Source organism: Mytilus galloprovincialis, chromosome 1 (assembly GCF_965363235.1).
Source record: "Mytilus galloprovincialis chromosome 1, xbMytGall1.hap1.1, whole genome shotgun sequence".
In the NCBI taxonomy this organism is placed as follows: domain Eukaryota; kingdom Metazoa; phylum Mollusca; class Bivalvia; order Mytilida; family Mytilidae; genus Mytilus; species Mytilus galloprovincialis.
The window spans coordinates 46,146,859-46,166,684 of NC_134838.1; the positions used below are offsets into that span (position 1 = coordinate 46,146,859).

The following is a 19,826-nucleotide window of genomic DNA, read 5'->3' on the forward strand; positions in this document are numbered from 1 at the left end:
AAATAACAGAATTATAATGTTCATCTGGGAATGGAAAAATGATTTAGGCCTAAGGAAAGAAATAGGACAAAATAGTTTTTACTTTCTTTTCCTTTTTTGTTTAAACAAAAACAAAGATTTTTAGAAATAGAAACAGCTGACTCCAAATTGAGCATTTCTTAAATTTGTGCACGATGAAACGAACAACTTAGTCTTTCAAAAATATTTTGGCTGCAAGCACCTGTAAAGCGTGCAAAGTGTGATAACGTCCACGACAGAAAGTCAGGTGATCTTGAAACGAAGAAACCAACCAATTATATTTCTTGACAACTTTGATTGGCAGATCCCGGTACAAAATTCGACTGAAAAAAGGAGGAGACTGAAACAGTAATTTTCAGAACAAGGGAAGTCATCCAAGAGCAGAAGATGAATTTAAGTTGATCAAGAACATAATTTATATTTTGTAAGTAAATTACTGAATGGTTTAACAGAAAATCATGCCAAGTGGTGGATGTCGCTCACCATGTGAGTGGAAAGTTTAGGCAACAAGTTTTAGTTTAACAAAAAAAAAAAAAAACCCAGCCAAATACAAGCACTTTTTAACACATACACTTGTTTCTATCCATTGGAAGACCCACTATCAAAGTACATTTTCTCTTGGAAGACCCACTATCAACGTACATTTTCTGTAAATGTACGTTGATAGTGAGTCTTCCAATGGATAGAAACAAGTGCCTGTGACTTTAAAGCAAGTGAAGCCACAGAATAAAGATCTCTGCCATGTCAAAAGGTCACGTTTATAATCGCATCACGTCCAGAAATATTCATGAGGGGCTTACTGACTGCCAAATAAGGGCCTGCTTAGGTGATTCCCTCAATAATCAACCAATTTTAAGCCCCTGCTCCCCAACCATAAATCCACCACAGATATTACCAGCTCACTATACACTAAGTATCGCAAATCCCGGCTGACCCGGCCGCTTCAACTTTTAACACACACAACAATCACTTTTCCATTGTGGCGTCAGATATTTTGCTTTATGACGTCAAAATTTAACGGGAACTTGTGTGATTTCCAGTAATGGCGGACAAATAGCAATATGGTGTATTATAATTAAGCAAACTATACAGGTTGTTCCTTTTAAAAATGTTGGGACGCCTTAAGTGTTAGTTTTGTTTTTTTTCCATGTATGTACTGACAGTTTTTTAAATGTTTTAAATGAGACAACAGGTCCCAAGAAAGGAACAGGGGCACCTCAGCTATATCCTGGTTCCCGGGACTACGTTCCGGGTATTAGCTATTGGCATACTCTCTCATATATTGGTATATGTGTAACATACTTATGTCAGGTCATTAAAGATTGCATATTTTGGCGTTAATATTGATTCACTTATAGGGTCTTTGCATCGGAACTAAACACATTTATTCAAAAACCAGTTGTTGGCATGACACGGGTTATGTTCTTCTCATATATATGTTATGATGGTATGATACTAAACCCCTAACGGGAAGGATTGTGCCTGATGTTCATATGATGAAATCATAATCTTTCAGTCAGTTTAATTGAAGTCTGGAGCTGGCATGTCAGTTAACTGCTAGTAGTCTGTTGTTATTTATGTATTATTATTATTGTCAAGTCATTAAAGATTGCATATTTTGGCGTTAATATTGAGTCACTGATAAGGTCTTTGCATCGGAACTAAACACATTTATTCTAAAAACAGTTGTTGGCATGACACGGGTTATGTTCTTCTCATATATGTTATGATGGTATGATACTAAACCCCTAACGGGAAGGATTGTGCCTGATGTTCATATGATGAAATCATAATCTTTCAGTCAGTTTAGTTGAAGTCTGGAGCTGGCATGTCAGTTAACTGCTAGTAGTCTGTTGTTATTTATGTATTATTGTCATTTTGTTTATTTTCTTTGGTTACATCTTCTGACATCAGACTCGGATTTCTCTTGAACTGAATTTTAATGTGCGTATTGTTATGCGTTTACTTTACTACATTGGTTAGAGGTATAGGGGGAGTTTTGAGATCTCACAAACATGTTTAACCCCGCCGCATTTTTGCGCCTGTCCCAAGTCAGGAGCCTCTGGCCTTTGTTAGTCTTGTATTATTTTAATTTTAGTTTCTTGTGTACAATTTGGAAATTAGTATGGCGTTCATTATCACTGGACTAGTATATATTTGTTTAGGGGCCAGCTGAAGGACGCCTCCGGGTGCGGGAATTTCTCGCTACATTGAAGACCTGTTGGTGACCCTCTGCTGTTGTTTTTTATTTGGGCGGGTTGTTGTCTCTTTGACACATTCCCCATTTCCATTCTCAATTTTATTATTGTCATTTTGTTTATTTTCTTTGGTTACATCTTCTGACATCAGACTCGGACTTCTCTTGAACTGAATTTTAATGTGCGTATTGTTATGCGTTTACTTTTCTACATTGGCTAGAGGTATAGGGGGAGGGTTGAGATCTCACAAACATGTTTAACCCCGCCGCATTTTTGCGCCTGTCCCAAGTCAGGAGCCTCTGGCCTTTGTTAGTCTTGTATTATTTTAATTTTAGTTTCTTGTGTACAATTTGGAAATTAGTATGGCGTTCATTAACACTGAACTAGTATATATTTGTTTAGGGGCCAGCTGAAGGACGCCTCTGGGTGCGGGAATTTCTCGCTACATTGAAGACCTGTTGGTGACCTTCTGCTGTTGTTTTTTTCAATGGTCAGGTTGTTGTCTCTTTGGCACATTCCCCATTTCCATTCTCAATTTTATTAATATTGCGATCGGGAACCAGTCTACCTCAGCCATCTCTTCAAAACCTAAAATTTCAAAGCCTTTGATTACTAAGGTCAGTAAGGATATGAAATCATCTTTTTGAAAAATTTACCCCTATTTTCAATAATTAGTGCTGGAAATTCAATGTTTTATTTTAACCATATTTTCAATCATTTAAAAGTGCTAGAAATTTTGGTGATTGGGTATAGATTAACAATCCACACCATGTCTGTAAACAAGAATTAATGCGCTCCAAGGTATGCTTATTTAAGATTTCCACAAAAAAACAGTGATTATTTTTAGCAGTACTTGTCTGAAATAAAAATGTTTAAATTACAGCTTAGACTTTAGTATGCATAATTATATGCCTTTATAATTTTCATGTTGTTTCATTTTCATTTGGATTACCCAGAGCTTTTAGTTACTCTGTATGGTATTTGAGTTTAAACCTAATGACCTACAGATAGTAGAAATTCAATTTCTTGTTTTAAATTTTTAGTCATCAGTGAAAAGTCATCTAACTGGCTTCCATCCTACTGTATGACTTTATGTAAACCAGAAGTGATACAAGTAACCCCATTACAATTCATCATGCCTGCATCAATTCCCTGTTCCATCATTGACTTTGTATGATCAATTATATTTTCATAGTTATACTGTCTCTTGAGGAAAGGCCTTTGGCTTTCTAAAAGATTTCTTTATCTTGGAAGACAATATTAGCTTTCTTATATATGGATTAAAGGGTTGAATTGATCTTGATACCAAAAGCATTGGAGTAAATTAAATCAAGTCACTTACCAAGATCATAAAATGTTACTCACCAGTGCGCAAATGCTATTTTATGTCTAAAAACATTGTTTTCGCTTTTTCTTATAAACCACAGTTATTGTAAATTTATCAGTCTGTTGCAATAGTACACTAAAATAAATCATTGATATTAAAAAATAACTAAACATTTTTAGATTTTAATGAGAGAAATTTATGTATTACTGAAAAATTATTACAGCAGGGTTTTTGATATCACAAACTAGTCAAAACATTTACTAAATTTTATCATCGGTATAAGGACATCATTCGTAAATATAGCTCAACATGCAGACTTCTTATACGTTCAGGTATTTCACATCCAATTTTTTATGGAAATATATTTTATAAAGCACAAAAATGTCAGTATTCACCTCAGAAGCTAACAAAACCTTTAAATAGACTTATTAAGAAGGGATATAGTTACGATACTGGGGTCAGGTCATTAAAGATTGCATATTTTAGCATTAATATTGATTCACTTATAGGGTCTTTGCATCCGAACTAAACACATTTATCCAAAAACCAGTTGTTCACATGACACGGGATATGTTCTTCTCATATATGTTATGATGGTATGATACTAAACCCCTAACGGGAAGGATTGTGCCTGATATTCATATGATGAAATCATAATCTTTCAATCAGTTTAATTGAAATCTGGAGCTGGCATGTCAGTTAGCTGCTAGTAGTCTGTTGTTATTTATGTATTATTGTCATTTTGTTTATTTTCTATGGTTTCATTTTCTGACATTAGACTCGGACTTCTCTTGAAATGAATTTTAAATGTGCGTATTGTTATGCGTTTACTTTTCTACATTGGCTAGAGGTATAGGAGGATGGTTGAGATCTCGTAAACATGTTTAACCTGCCGCATTTTGTGCCTGTCCCAAGTCAGGAGCCTCTGGCCTTTGTTAGTCTTGTATTATTTTAGTTTTAGTTTCTTGTGTACAATTTATATATTTGTTTAGGGGCCAGCTGAAGGACGCCTCTGGGTGCGGGAATTTCTTGCTACATTGAAGACCTGTTGTTGACCTTCTGCTGTTGTTTTTTCTGTGGTTGGGTTGTTGTCTCTTTGGCACATTCCCCATTTCCATTCTCAATTTTATTTACTATAGTTTTTTTCCAAAATTGGGAACAAATTGTATGCCTAGTTACAAAATGTATAGTTAAACAAGGGGAGGGGTCCTGATCCCGAAATCCCGGGCTTAAAAACACGAAATCCCGAGGTCCTGAATTGAAAGAAATTAAAATCCCAACATCCCGAAATTCCAAAAAAGAATTCCCGGATCCAGAAAGGATCAATCTCGAAATCCTGAGCTTGAAAGCACCAGATCCTGACGTCCCGAAAAAGTCCTTCCCCCTCTCAAACAAGGAATTCACTGCTTTAATGAAATGAAAAAAAAACATTACATATTTATAAAAAAGAACAGCATGTTTGTTACATATGTCATAAACTCTTTCTTCTTGCATTATTTATCCAATTATAAATAAATTTTTTAGAGTTATTTGTAAAATTATTTTTCTTTGCAGAACTGCATTAGTAAAGATTTAGGAGGTGGGGTGTGAATGTCTAAATGAAAATGATAGTATTTTCTATTCTTTGCCTTAATGTAGTTTAAGTATGCTATTTTCAAAAATATAATGATAATGACAGTATTTTTTATTCTTTGCCTTAATGTAGTTTAATTATGCTTTTTTCAAAAATATAATGAAAAATGTAGGTTTCAGATCTTTTTTTCAATCTATGCAGGTGTGCCTATTGTCAAATTTTGTTTAATGATGACACACTTTTCGATAAGAAAGATAACTAAACAAAATAAAAATGCTGCATAGAAAAATTTGTTCATGTTCATATAAATAATCATGTATACATGTACTAATGTGAAATTTTCATTTAATTGAAAAAAAAGTGGGTCATGCCACAAAAAATAAAAAATTATTTAACCGTCCCTGAAGTCAAAACATTTTTTTTCTACTTTCTGTTTGCTGTTTTTTCTAGGCCGCACCACTTCCAGTAAATATGATATCCCTCCACTTTCCTGGATTGATATCCCCAAAAAGATACAAGATTTTTTTCAATCTATATATATGTTTCAATTCAGCATAAACCTATATTAATCAAACAGAAAAATTGAGTCTAGAAAAAAATGGACTATTTTGTTTCCCCTCCATATTTTGACATGCACCGGAAACTGGAGTTGTAATGCAAGACTGGTACCTAAAGGAAAAAAAAACCAAACAGTTGAAATAATAAAATAAATGAAATTTTTCTGTCTCAAAATTTGCATATATATATTTTGTGGAAAATGCTATTTTACAATTCAAGATGGCAGAAATCTGTCCATCTATTGAAGCCTTTTATATTTTTGATTTTTGCGAATAAGAGCAGAATATAGATATATGCTGAATATTGTAAATAATATAAATAGATCCTCATTTGAATTTAAGGAAAATTAAGGTCACAAGTTTACATCAATATCTATGAGATTTTAACTCCTCATTATTTAAATTTTCTCTAGTCATTTTAAAAAGGAGATTATCATTTTAGGCTAAACATTTTATATATATATGAAAGTTTTTGTAGCAAAAATGCAACAAAGGTCCATCAGCTGCATGTAAGCTCCATTAAAATTTAAATAACTATCCAGATATTTTTACTCAATAATTTTTACATTTATCTGTGCCTGCATTTGCTTCTCAAGTTGCATCTCAAGTTTTGGACTGTCACAAGGAATTTTGATCATCACATTAAAAAGTCATGACTTCTGAACTTCAGAACTCTAAGAAATTCAAAAAACAATCTGTTGCAGTGACTCAGCAAATTGTAATTTCCAAATTCTCATTTATTGTAATTGAATTTAAATTGAATTACGATTTATGTTGATTTCATTCAACATTTAATGAATAAACAATGATATCAAAAGCACAACCATGGAAAAATCTTTGGAGTGTATAAAAATTATCTTTGATTAGTTGAGGGAAAAGAGACCATCATTGAGGATCAATCCATTAGTTTTTAAAGTGATAGTGCTCTGAAGTTAACAGGCAGGCCAAAAAAATTAAAAGATAGCTGATAATAGAATTGAGTCATTTCCTCTGTGATCATTTTTTCCAAATGAGTTTGATTTCATTTGAAGGTTGTCTGTAGATTTGATTTTTTTTAAGAATATGGCGTATTACATTCATGTGCTGATAATTGTACTCTTTTTGGTGTTATGTATGAACAGTTTATATTAGAATAAGGTCTGGAATTTACTACTGTTACTTACATTGTAAAGTGTTAATATTTGCTGAACATCAATCAATCTTATATATATTTTTTTCAGGACCTCTCATTACTAGCTGGTTATATATGTGGAATAGGAATGTTCCATAATACACCCCACAGAATATTGAATTTAGGTTGGTATGTTTGAAATTAATTTCAGTTGTAAATATTTTTAATTATTTACTCCTGTTAGATACTGTGTTTTCTGCAATTAACCCCCATTAAAAAATCCAGGATATGCCTTTGCAGATGACAGCTTTGTACAGTCATCTCCTCTTGGTCAAGTATTTAAACTTTTGTTAGTTCCAATAATACTTGTTGGTGTATTCTAACTACATCAAAGAGTTAAATGTTTTTTTTGGATTAAAGGTCTAGAGTAAGGGGTTCAAAATACTGCAGGGGGTCAAAATACCATGGCAAAGTAAAATTTTCAAAATGTTTTTTCCAGCAAGTTTAATACATACAAACTACTTGTTGGTTTATTCTAACTACATAAAAGAGTTAGATTTGCCAGAATTTTTTAGATTAAATGTCTAGAATAGGGATTTTAATATACCGCAGGGGGGTCAAAATACCATGGCAAAGTAAAATTTTCAAAATATCTTTTCCAGCAAGTTTCATACAAACAATCTACTTATTGGTGTATTTTCACTACATAAAAGAGTTAAAATTTTCAGAATTTTTTTAATTAAAGGTCTAGAGTAAAATGGAAGTAGGGGTTTCAATATACTGCAGAGGGTTAAAATAGAATGGCAAAGTAAAATTTTCAAAATATCTTTTCCAGCAAGTTTCATACAAACAAACTACTTATTTATGTATTCTAACTACATAAAAGAGTTAGAATAGCCATAATTTTTTAAATTAAAAGGTCTTGAGTAGGGGGTTCAATATACCCCAGGGGGTCAAAATACCATGGCAACGTAAAATTTTCAAAATATCTTTTCCAGCAGGTTTAATAGATAACTACTTTTTGGTGTATCCTCACTACATAAAAGAGTTAGAATTGCCAGAATTTTTTTAAATTAAAGGTCTATAGTAGGGGGGTTTCAATATACGGCAGGGGGTCAAAATACCATGGCAAAGTAAAATTTTCAAAATATCTTTTCCAGCAAGTTTAATACATATTTCAAACTACTTGTTAGTGTATTCTAACTACTTAAAAGAGTTAAAATTGCCGAAATTTTTGGAATTTAAGGTCTAGAGTAGGGGGATTTCAATATACTGCAAAAAGGGGGGGGGGTCAAAATACCATGGCAAAGTAAAATTTTCAAAATATCTTTTCCAGGAAGTTTATTACATACAAACTACTTATTGGTGTATTCTAACTACATAAAAGAGTTAGGAATGCCAGAATTTTTTTAAATTAAAGGTCTAGAGTAGGGGGTTTCAATATACCGCAGGGGGTCAAAATACCATGGCAAAGTAAAATTTTCAAAATATCTTTTCCAGCAAGTTTAAAACATACAAACTACTTGTTAGTGTATTCTAACTACTTTACTTAAAAGAGTTAAAATTGCCGGAATTTTTGGAATTTAAGGTCTAGAGTAGGGGGATTTCAATATACTGCAAAGGGGGTGGGGGGGGGGGGGTCAAAATACCATGGCAAAGTAAAATTTTCAAAATATCTTTTCCAGCAAGTTTATTACATACAAACTACTTATTGGTGTTTTCTAACTACATAAAAGAGTTAAAATTGCCAGATTTTAAAAAAAAATTAAAGGTCTAGAGTAGGGGTTCAATATACTGCAGGTCAAAATACCATGGCAAAGTAAAATATTCAAAATATCTTTTCCAGCAAGTTTAATGCATAAAAACTACGTGTTGGTGTATTCAACTACATAAAAGAGTTAAAATTGCCATATTTTTTTTGGATTAAAGGTCTAGAGTAAGGGGTTCAAAATACTGCAGGGGGTCAAAATACCATGGCAAAGTAAAATTTTCAAAATATCTTTTCCAGCAGGTTTAATAAATACAAACTACTTTTTGGTGTATTCTAACTACATAAAAAAGTAAGAATTGCCAGATTGTTGGAAATTAAAGGTCTAGAGATAGGGGGTCAAAATACCATGGCAAAGTAAAATTTTCAAAATATTTTTTCCAGCAAGTTTAATACATACAAACTACTTGTTGGTGTATTCTAACTACATAAAAGAGTTAGTATTGCCAGATTTTTTTAAATTAAAGGTCTAAAATAGGGGTTTCAATATACTGCAGGGGGTTAAAATACAATGGCAAAGTAAAATTTTCAAAATATCTTTTCCAGCAAGTTTCATACAAACAAACTACTTATTTATGTATTCTAACTACATAAAAGAGTTAGAATAGCCAGAATTTTTTAAATTAAAAGGTATAGAGTAGGGGGTTCAATATATCGCAGGGGGTCAAAATACCATGGCAAAGTAAAATTTTCAAAATATCTTTTCCATCAAGTTTAAAACATACAAACTACTTGTTAGTGTATTCTAACTACTTTACTTAAAAGAGTTAAAATTGCCGGAATTTTTGGAATTTAAGGTCTAGAGTAGGGGGATTTCAATATACTGCAAAGGGGGGGGGGGGGGTCAAAATACCATGGCAAAGTAAAATTTTCAAAATATCTTTTCCAGCAAGTTTATTACATACAAACTACTTATTGGTGTATTCTAACTACATAAAAGAGTTAAAATTGCTAGATTTTTTTTAAAAATTAAAGGTCTAGAGTAGGGGTTCAATATACTGCAGGTCAAAATACCATGGCAAAGTAAAATATTCAAAATATCTTTTCCAGCAAGTTTAATATGCATAAAAACTACGTGTTGGTGTATTCAACTACATAAAAGAGTTAAAATTGCCATATTTTTTTTGGATTAAAGGTCTAGAGTAAGGGGTTCAAAATACTGCAGGGGGTCAAAATACCATGGCAAAGTAAAATTTTCAAAATATCTTTTCCAGCAGGTTTAATAAATACAAACTACTTTTTGGTGTATTCTTACTACATAAAAAAGTAAGAATTGCCAGATTGTTGGAAATTAAAGGTCTAGAGATAGGGGGTCAAAAAACCATGGCAAAGTAAAATTTTCAAAATATTTTTTCCAGCAAGTTTAATACATACAAACTACTTGTTGGTGTATTCTAACTACATAAAAGAGTTAGTATTGCCAGATTTTTTTAAATTAAAGGTCTAAAATAGGGGTTTCAATATACTGCAGGGGGTTAAAATACAATATGGCAAAGTAAAATTTTCAAAATATCTTTTCCAGCAAGTTTCATACAAACAAACTACTTATTTATGTATTCTAACTACATAAAAGAGTTAGAATAGCCAGATTTTTTTAAATTAAAAGGTCTAGAGTAGGGGGTTCAATATACCGCAGGGGGTCAAAATACCATGGCAACGTAAAATTTTCAAAATATCTTTTCCTGCAGGTTTAATAAATACAAACTACTTTTTGGTGTATTCTAACTACATAAAAGAGTTAGAATTGCCAGATTTTTTTAAAAATTAAAGGTCTAGAGTAGGGGGGTTTCATCATGTTAAATGCATACAAACTACTTATTTGAGTATAATTACTGTGTTAAGGAGTTAGAATAGCTTTGATTTTTGAAATTCAAGGTCTATAGTAGGGGGTTCAATATACTGCAATGGGGTCAAAATACCATGGCAAAGTAAAATTTTCAAAATATCTTTTCCAGCAGGTTTAATAAATACAAACTACTTTTTGGTGTATTCTAACTACATAAAAGAGTTAGAATTGCCAGATTTTAAAAAAAATTAAAGGTCTAGAGTAGGGGGGTTTCATAATGTTAAATGCATACAAACTACTTATTTGAGTATAATTACTATGTTAAGGAGTTAGAATAGCTTTGATTTTTGAAATTCAAGGTCTATAGTAGGGGGTTCAATATACCGCAAGGGGGTCAAAATACCATGGCAAAGTAAAATTTTCAAAATATTTTTTCCAGCAAGTTTAATACATACAAACTACTTGTTGGTGTATTCTTACTACATAAAATAGTTAGAATTGCCAGAATTTTTTAAATTAAAGGTCTAGAATAGGGATTTCAATATACCGCAGGGGGGTCAAAATACCATGGCAAAGTAAAATTTTCAAAATATTTTTTCCAGCAGGTTTAATAAATACAAACTACTTTTTGGTGTATTCTAACTACATAAAAGAGTTGGAATTGCCAGAATTTTTTGAATTAAATGGGTAGAATAGAGGGTTCAATTTACTGTAATGGGTTAAAAAACCATGGCAAAGTAAAATTTTCAAAATATCTTTTCCAGCAAGTTTTAATACATACAAGCTACTTGTTGGTGTATTCAAACTACATAAAAGAGTTAGAATTGCCAGAATTTTTTTAATTAAAGGTCAAGAGAAGGGGGTTCAATATACCATGGTAGGAGGGTCAAAATACTATGGCAAAATTTTAGCTATTCTAGCTCCTAAACATAATAATAATACCCTTATAAGTAGTTTGTATGTATTTAACATGATGGAAAAGATGTTTTGAAAATGTTGCTTTGCCATAGTATTTTGACCCCCCTGCAGTATATTGAACCCCCTACTATAGACCTTGAATTTCAAAAATTTAAGCTATTCTGACCAATTTACATAGTAATAATACTGTAATAAGTTGTTCTTATGTATTTAACATGATGGAAAAGATGTTTTGAAAATTTTACTTTGCCACGGTATATTGAACCCCCTTCTATAGACCTTGAATTTCAAAAATTCTAGCTATTCTAACTCTTAAACATAGTAATAGTACTCCAATTAGTAGTTTGTATGTATTTAACATGATGATAAAGATATTTTGAAAATTTTACTATGCCATGGTATTTTGCCCCCCCTGCGGTATAATGAACCCCCTACTCTAGACCTTTAATTTAAAATATTCTGGTGATTCTAACTTATGTAGTTAGAATACACCAATAAGTAGTTAGTTTGTATAAAACTTGCTGGAAAAGATATTTTGAAAATTTTACTTTGCCATGGTATTTTGACCTGCAGTATATTGAACCCCTACTCTAGACCTTTAATTTTAAAAAAAAATCTGGCAATTTTAACTCTTTTGTATAGTTACAATACACCAATAAGTAGTTTCTATGTATTAAACTTGCTGGAAAAGATATTTTTAAAATTTTACTTTGCCATGGTATTTTGACCCCACTGCGATATAATGAACCCCCTACTCTAGACCTTGAATTTGTAAATTTCTAGCTATTCTAACCCCTTTACATAGTAATAATACTATAATAAGTAGTTTGTATGTATTTAACATGATGGAAAAGATATTTTGAAAATTTTACTTTGCCATGGTATTTTGACCCCCTGCTGTATATTGAACTGCCTACTCTAGACCTTTAATTCACAAAATTCTGGCAATTTTAACTCTTTTATGTAGTAATAATACACCAATAAGTAGTTTGTATGTATTTAACATGATGAAAAAAATATTTTGATAAATTTTACTTTGCCATGGTATTTTGACCCCCTGCGGTATATTGAACCCCCTACTATAGACCTTGAATTTCAAAAATGCAAGCTATTCTAACCCCTTTACATAGTAATAATACTGTAATAAGTTTTTATATGTATTTAAGGCCACGGTTTTTTATTTTGTTGGTTTACGGATTTTCCCCATGAAAAAGTCGGGTCGGTCGGTCGGAAAAAAAAAGAAAAAAAAATATTTTTCAAGACAGAAAAATATGCAAAATAAATATATATTTCACCTTTCTAATAATATGTATGTTATGCTATTTTGTCATCATTTCTTAAATTTTAGTTCGATGAAATATTCTTGCTCAGCTGTCATAAATATCGCATGTGACATTGTCTAATAATTTCCCGTAAAAAAGGGGTGTGTGCACGGACAAAGACGAAATTAAATCGTCATTTCACAAACAAGAAAAACAAATTCGTGTAGCTCTTAATCAATTCCAGAAAGCTTGGTTAGTAATGATCTTCAAGCATTAAAACTGATAAAGAAAAAAATGTAAAAAACGTCGTACATAAATAAGTTTCAACACACGTGTCAAAAACGTAATAGACTCGTCCACTGGAAAAACGAGAATATCGGGTTAATCTGGTGTCATGCATTCCCGTTTTTTATTCAAATTGACGATATATTTTTTTATTATCTATGAAACAAGAAAATTCTAAATGATTTATTGATATTCAGAACTTTAACTTTGTGCCTTCCACCTTTCCACATTTGGACAAGTCTATTTCTATGATATTATGCATCTTACGGACTGATGACAAATAAGGGAAACGAACTTACTGTGTAACTGGTTATAAACACAGATTTCGTTCCGCAAAATTACTTGTGCAAACGACATTTCAAGGTCAATTATAATTGATTTGTCTATTTTTAGAAACGTAAACTGGAAGTTTTATTTTTTCACAACAGAAAGTGTTATCAATTTTGTTAGTGATTAATGCATTTTATTTCATAAAAAAAGAAGATTTTAATTATTTTTCAGGGATAATGTATTTGTTAGGGTCGGCGGGAATAAAAAAGCATGAAAAGTCAATTTTATTTTTATTCTGGAAATCGGCAAAATTGGGTCGGTGGATCCGTAAACCAACAAATTAAAAAATCCTGGCCTAACATGAAGGAAAAGATATTTTGAAAATTGTACTTTGCCATGGTATTTTGACCCCCCTGCGGTATATTGAACCCCCTACTCTAGACCTTGAATTTCACAATTTCTAGCTATTCTAACTCTTAACCATAGTGATAGTACTCCAATTAGTTGTTTGTATGTATTTAACATGAAGGAAAAGATAATTTTAAAAATTTTACATTGCTATGATATTTTGACCCCCTGCGGTATATTGAACCCCCCCCTTCTACAGAACTTGAATTTAAAAAAATTCAAACTATTTCAACCCCTTTACATATTGATAATACTGTAATAAGTTGTTAATATGTATTAAATATGCTGGAAAAGATATTTTGAAAATTTTACTTTGCCATGGTATTTTGACCCCCCTGCGGTATATTGAACCTCCTACTCTAGACCTTGAATTTCAAAATTTCTAGCTATTCTAACTCTTAACCATAGTGATAGTACTCCAATTAGTAGTTTGTATGTATTTTACATGAAGGAAAAGATATTTTGAAAATTTTACATTGCCATGGTATTTTCACCCCCCTGCGGTATGTTGAACCCCCTACTATAGACCTTGAATTTCAAAAATGCAAGCTATTTGAACACTTTTATATAGTAATAGTACTGTAATAAGTTGTTTATATGTATTTAACATGAAGGAAAAGATAATTTGAAAATTGTACTTTGCCATGGTATTTTGACACCCCTGCGGTATATTGAACCCCCTACTCTAGACCTTGAATTTCACAATTTCTAGCTATTCTAACTCTTAACCATAGTGATAGTACTCCAATTAGTTGTTTGTATGTATTTAACATGAAGGAAAAGATATTTTGAAAATTTTACATTGCTATGATATTTTGACCCCCTGCGGTATATTGACCCCCCCCCCTCCCTTCTACAGAACTTGAATTTAAAAAAAAATCAAACTATTTCAACCCCTTTACATATTGATAATACTGTAACAAGTTGTTAATATGTATTAAATATGCTGGAAAAGATATTTTGAAAATTTTACTTTGCCATGGTATTTTGACCCCCTTGCGGTATATTGAACCCCCTACTATAGACCTTGAATTTCAAAAATGCAAGCTATTCTAACCCCTTTACATAGTAATAATACTGTAATAAGTTTTTATATGTATTTAACATGAAGGAAAAGATATTTTGAAAATTTTACTTTGCCATGGTATTTTGAACCCCTTGCGGTATATTGAACCCCCTACTAAAAACCTTGAATCAAAAAAAATAATTGCCAACTAATTGAAAATAAGATTATCTGCAATACTTTTTATCTAAAATAGGGGGGTTCAATATACAGCAGTGGGGTTCAAAATACCATATGTGAAAAATGACCCCGGTTCACTTTTTAGGGGGTTCAAAATACCATATGACACCGGCTCAAGCAAGAAAATCAATCTCGTTGAAATGAACAACGATAATCTATAATTAGCAGCAGCTTACCCAAAGATATTTATTTTGGTACACAGCAAATTTTACACATCACAAAATTCTGCATGGTTATGACATCGCAAGTGATCTTTTTGTACTTTCAAGTTTCCAGATTATATAAACCTGTTATTTAACAATACAATAAACACAAGTTTGAAAGTCTTGAGAATTTTTTTTTACTTTTTCAGCAAAATAATAACTGTCTCCATCCTGGAAAGAGTAGGTGGACTAGCTGTCAGATTTGATAATTCAGGATAGATAGAAACTCTAAATAGTAAGACAAGACCTACAAGTAAGTCAATATTGAATATAAACTGTAGTACAAATTATCAGGCCAAAGAGTTATTGGGTGATTTTTTTCTACTGTAACTTACTTAACTGGACATATTTGGATCAATTTACATGAATTTTCATACTGTGCAATGTTTATACTGTTAAGAAGGTAAAGATAAATTAACTTTCAATTTTCAAGTTTTCTGATTCTTCACACTACTTACTAGAGATGTTGAGTTTGAGTTAGCAATTTAGTTGTCCTATTTTTATGCCCTGAGCTAGGCACATTAATTTTTCGGTCTGTTCTTTTTACCATCCGTCCATCCCGCTTCAGTTTAAAGATTTTAGTCAAGGTAGTTTTTGATGAAGTTGAAGTCCAATCAACTTGAAAGTTAGTACACATGTTCCCTGTGATTTGATCTTTCTAATTTTAATGCCAAATTAGAGATTTTCTCCCATGTGCACAGTCTGCTGAACATAGAAAATGATAATGCGGATAGGGCATCCGTGTACTGTGGACACATTCTTGTTATGCCCTGACCTAGGGGCAATAAGTATTCGGTCTATTCTTCATACCATCCGTCCATCCCACTTCAAGTTAAAGTTTTAAGTCAAGGTAGTTTTTGATGAAATTGAAGTCCAATAAACTTGAAACTTAGTACACATGTTTAATAGGATATGATCTTTCTTATTTTAATGTAAAATTAGTGTTTTGATCTCAATTTCAATGTCCACTGAACATAGAAAATGATAGTGTGAGTGGGGCATCCATGTACGATGGACACATTCTTGTTTACCCTTGTGCTAGAGTGTTCTTGGATCAATTCCCTTCAATCTATATAGAACTGTTGAAGTGTTGGAATTTGTAAACATAAGTCCCTTTTCAGTGCATCTGAAACTCTTGACTGATAGACAAAATGTCAGACAAAAAATCTTAAATCAGAGAGAAATGTTTAGATTTTTTTAGTTTTAAAATATTGCAGAAAAATTCAAGATGTCAAATTTCCTTTGGGTCAGACTAACTCTCAACCAGTTTGGCCCAGACTGCTCTTCAGATTTTGAATTTGTGAAAGTTCTTTAACCAAGGATTAAATTATTGAATCTAAAACTATCCATTTATAAAGTCTGTTTTTTTCTCAATTGATAGAATATAAATCCTTGAAAAAAAAAAAAAAGTTATGATGTTGGCCAAAGTAGATACATTCATATTAAACATCCAGTCATATTTTTTTTGGAAATACAAAATTAGAAAAGTGAAATGTAAAATTAAACCATTGTCTGTAAAGTAATTATCCCACTGATGAATTATCACACTTCATCAGTGTGTTAACTAAAAATCATCATAAGTTTATCTTTCCATTACAGTACAAATGGTTTACACATATGTAACTGACAAAAGAGTAATCTAAAAGACAAACATAGAATCACAGAAAAGTAGTTTTCATCCTAAAAATGACAGGTTCTATGAAGACAAATCCAGATAAAATCACATGCAATTACGATTTGTCATTAGGATTTAATTCTTATAGATTTTGGCTAAATTACACATGCTTTGGTAGCGATGTTCCATACTTCTGATTTCAATGAAATATTTGAAGTATTCATCTCTTTTGAAAGGATCTTTTTAATGGGTTCTATCAATCATGCAAGCCTATCTGATATTTTCTAGCTTGACAAATGAAATTTGCAAATAAGATGCAGTATGGTATGGAACTTTTTGTATTTTTTAATAATTCACTTTTCCTGTTAATCTTAGTTGGAAAATTTCTTACTGTGCATATCAATCACATGTTCCAATTCAATGGCAATGCTAATTTCTCATTTTGATATAACTTGACAAAATCATCTTTGACATTAGCAACAATGTTTCATGCCAAGCTATTTTTTATCCAGAAGCATCTGAGTGAAAAATCAAAAATGGTCTCTATTGAATTGAATCTTTTAAATCACTTGTTTTGATAAATATGATGCATTTTACTTCTTTCTATTTGATTTGTCTGCTCTGATACCATTTCACTTTTTCATTCTTCTAAAATGTGATCTCCATAAATGAAATAAAAAATCATTTTCGATGTCTCTGTGGAATTAGATATGTTTCGTCTCTACCGCTATATTTCATTAAATGATCTGATGCCTTTGGGCTAGAGGTTATTACTGCAGCTAACCATAATTTTCTGCATGTCCGACAAAATTTATGGCTTCTTGACTCCAAACAATACAGCACTCATTGCCAGTCGAGATCCAAGTCATGGAAAAAATTGTGTTGGGATAACCCGCTAGATATTGCTCCCTCCCTATCATGCTTTTAGGAAGTGGCATAACAGATTTGTCTAATTGATTTGTTTCTCATAATCATGTTCTCAAGATTATACCATCAAAAGATTATTCATGCATGCGTCTTAATTCCGAAGTTCTGTAAGGAATTTGATATTGAATTCTTCCGACTGACATCACATGATATTAGATACTATATTTATCAATGTATCCTAATTTTTGTAACGAAATTACATAAAAGTTTGCGTCCTACATTAAAAGAATATTAAAAACAGATATTAGTGTCTGGCTGAATATTGAAGCAGAAAAGTTATTACTTTTGAAACAGAAATGAAATAAGATTTACATTAATTTGTGATTAAGTCTTAATGAGATGGGAATAGTATAAAAACTAATGGGAGTTCTTTCTTTTTTATTTACGTCTTTAAAGTTATTTCTCAATAACTTTAGACAGGATGTTATTGATATGCACGAATTCAGGACAGTTTACGTGTATCTTATAATAGTGTATGGGGTTTTTCTTGGCATGGAAACAAAAGTTTTTGAAAATTAATAATTATAACAACATGCAATCTGTAGATCTGTCTGAACTATTTGATGCAAACCAAAGTTGGTATAAAACAGGGAATTATTCTGTGAATAGATATATCTGAATCAATTATTGTAGGAAGTAAAGATTTTTTTTTTACTTACACAACTTTTTTTTCCTTGTTTTGGGTGGGTGTTTATTGTTGGTTTCCTGTGTAGTGTTTGTTGTTGTGGTTTGTCTTTTCGTTGTTCTTTTTGGCAACATGTCTGTTTTTTGTTGGAGTTATTAATTTTGGTGACCTCTCTTTTGTTTTCAATCATATTTGGTCGGCAGTTGTATTACCATTGACACAGCTCTCCATCCATATATGCTTGCATTAGTTCAACATTCCCTTCACTTCATGATTACAAAAAAGTTGTTTGAAATGACTTTATTAAATTGTGTTGAGTTAATGTTTGAAACTGAAACTCTTTGTCTTAAAGACAATTATTCATTGCCAAATATGTTAATGGTTTCATGATGAAACAATTATCTAATAAAATATAGCAATTTATAGTGTAAAAAATATTTTATAGGATAAGGAAAGAAGGTAATAAACAAATAATAAGTTCATTATGAACCCATTACCAGATAAAGTTCCCAAAATATCTTCATTTTCCATATTTGTTTACATTTGCATAATATGCTGTTGGGAATTTTATATCTCTTTAGAGATTACACAATATTTTATTTCTTCCTTTCTCAGATATCAGCAATTGACATCTTTACACCAATAATTGTTGAAAGATTGCATGTTATTAAGTACATGCCTGCGATAACATAAACCTTCTATATATGGGAAATCCTAGTTAAGTTTTTTGTATAGTGGAATTTTACAATCTGGGAATATCCTGTTGTTGTATTGATTGGTAAATTGATTTAGAGAACCTAATATATCAACGATATCTGTCTCTTCTGAGTATATATACAAAGGAACTTCCTTTTGTTAAAATACCCCTCAGAGATTTCATCGAATTATTCATTCGCATTGACAAATCTGATACTATTGCCTGACTGCATTTAAAAGCCTGAAATGAATACAGTATTTTTCTCTCCGACAGGAAGTGTCAAGATGTCTCACTGATGTCTTGCTGATATTTCCGAGGGTAGGTATAAAAGTTATTGATAAGGTAACGTCTAATAATAGAGTCCCCTAGTGACAGTGTCAGATGATCAGGTCTTGTATAAATCGCTAACTTAATGTAATGTATTCCCTGGAAAACCAATTAATCATGTCATTATAGATCTATAAGTAATGAATTCCTCATCTTTCAATAACATTTCAATAAGACTTTCATCTGTAATATTGCAAGAAAAATATTTACATATTGGCAGCAGGTAAATGTTGACAAAGTTTCATTCTGCAAAGATTAAAAAACATTTCTACTTGCTGTTGTCGGTGCCTTATAGTTTTACCCTTGTCCGTTTCTTCTGTAATTCCGAAATCCGTCCGTTTGTCCATCCGTCTGTCTGCCCAGCATAAACATTTTGCACCGTAACTTGAGAACAACTCAGAGGCGGATTTAGAGGGGGGGGGGGCCCAGGGGGCCCGGCCCCCCCTTTTTGAGAAAAAAATTTTGTTTCTTATATAGGGAATCACTGAAGCATGACTGGAGCGGGCCCCCTCTTAGGTCAGTCAGTGGGCCCCCACTTATGAAAATTTCTTGAAAATTAATATAGTTGTTTCTTATTATGGTCAAATGATCTGTATACTTTTTGGTGAAAGTAAGATTAAAACTTTTTGAGTTACCTCACATTGTAACTAAAACAGGGGTCTGTTTTTTTTCACATGTCGCACCGTATTTCAAAAAGATTTTTTATTA

The 19,826-nt window shown here is 31.8% G+C and overlaps 1 long non-coding RNA gene across 1 annotated transcript; it reads left to right on the plus strand.

The window, feature by feature from the left end:
* The first annotated feature begins 366 nt into the window (after positions 1-366).
* Positions 367-15,181, plus strand: LOC143079398 (uncharacterized). The gene is made up of 3 exons (XR_012979405.1): positions 367-442; positions 6,894-6,969; positions 15,077-15,181. It is a non-coding gene; the product is annotated as an uncharacterized LOC143079398 (long non-coding RNA).
* The last annotated feature ends 4,645 nt before the right edge of the window (positions 15,182-19,826 follow it).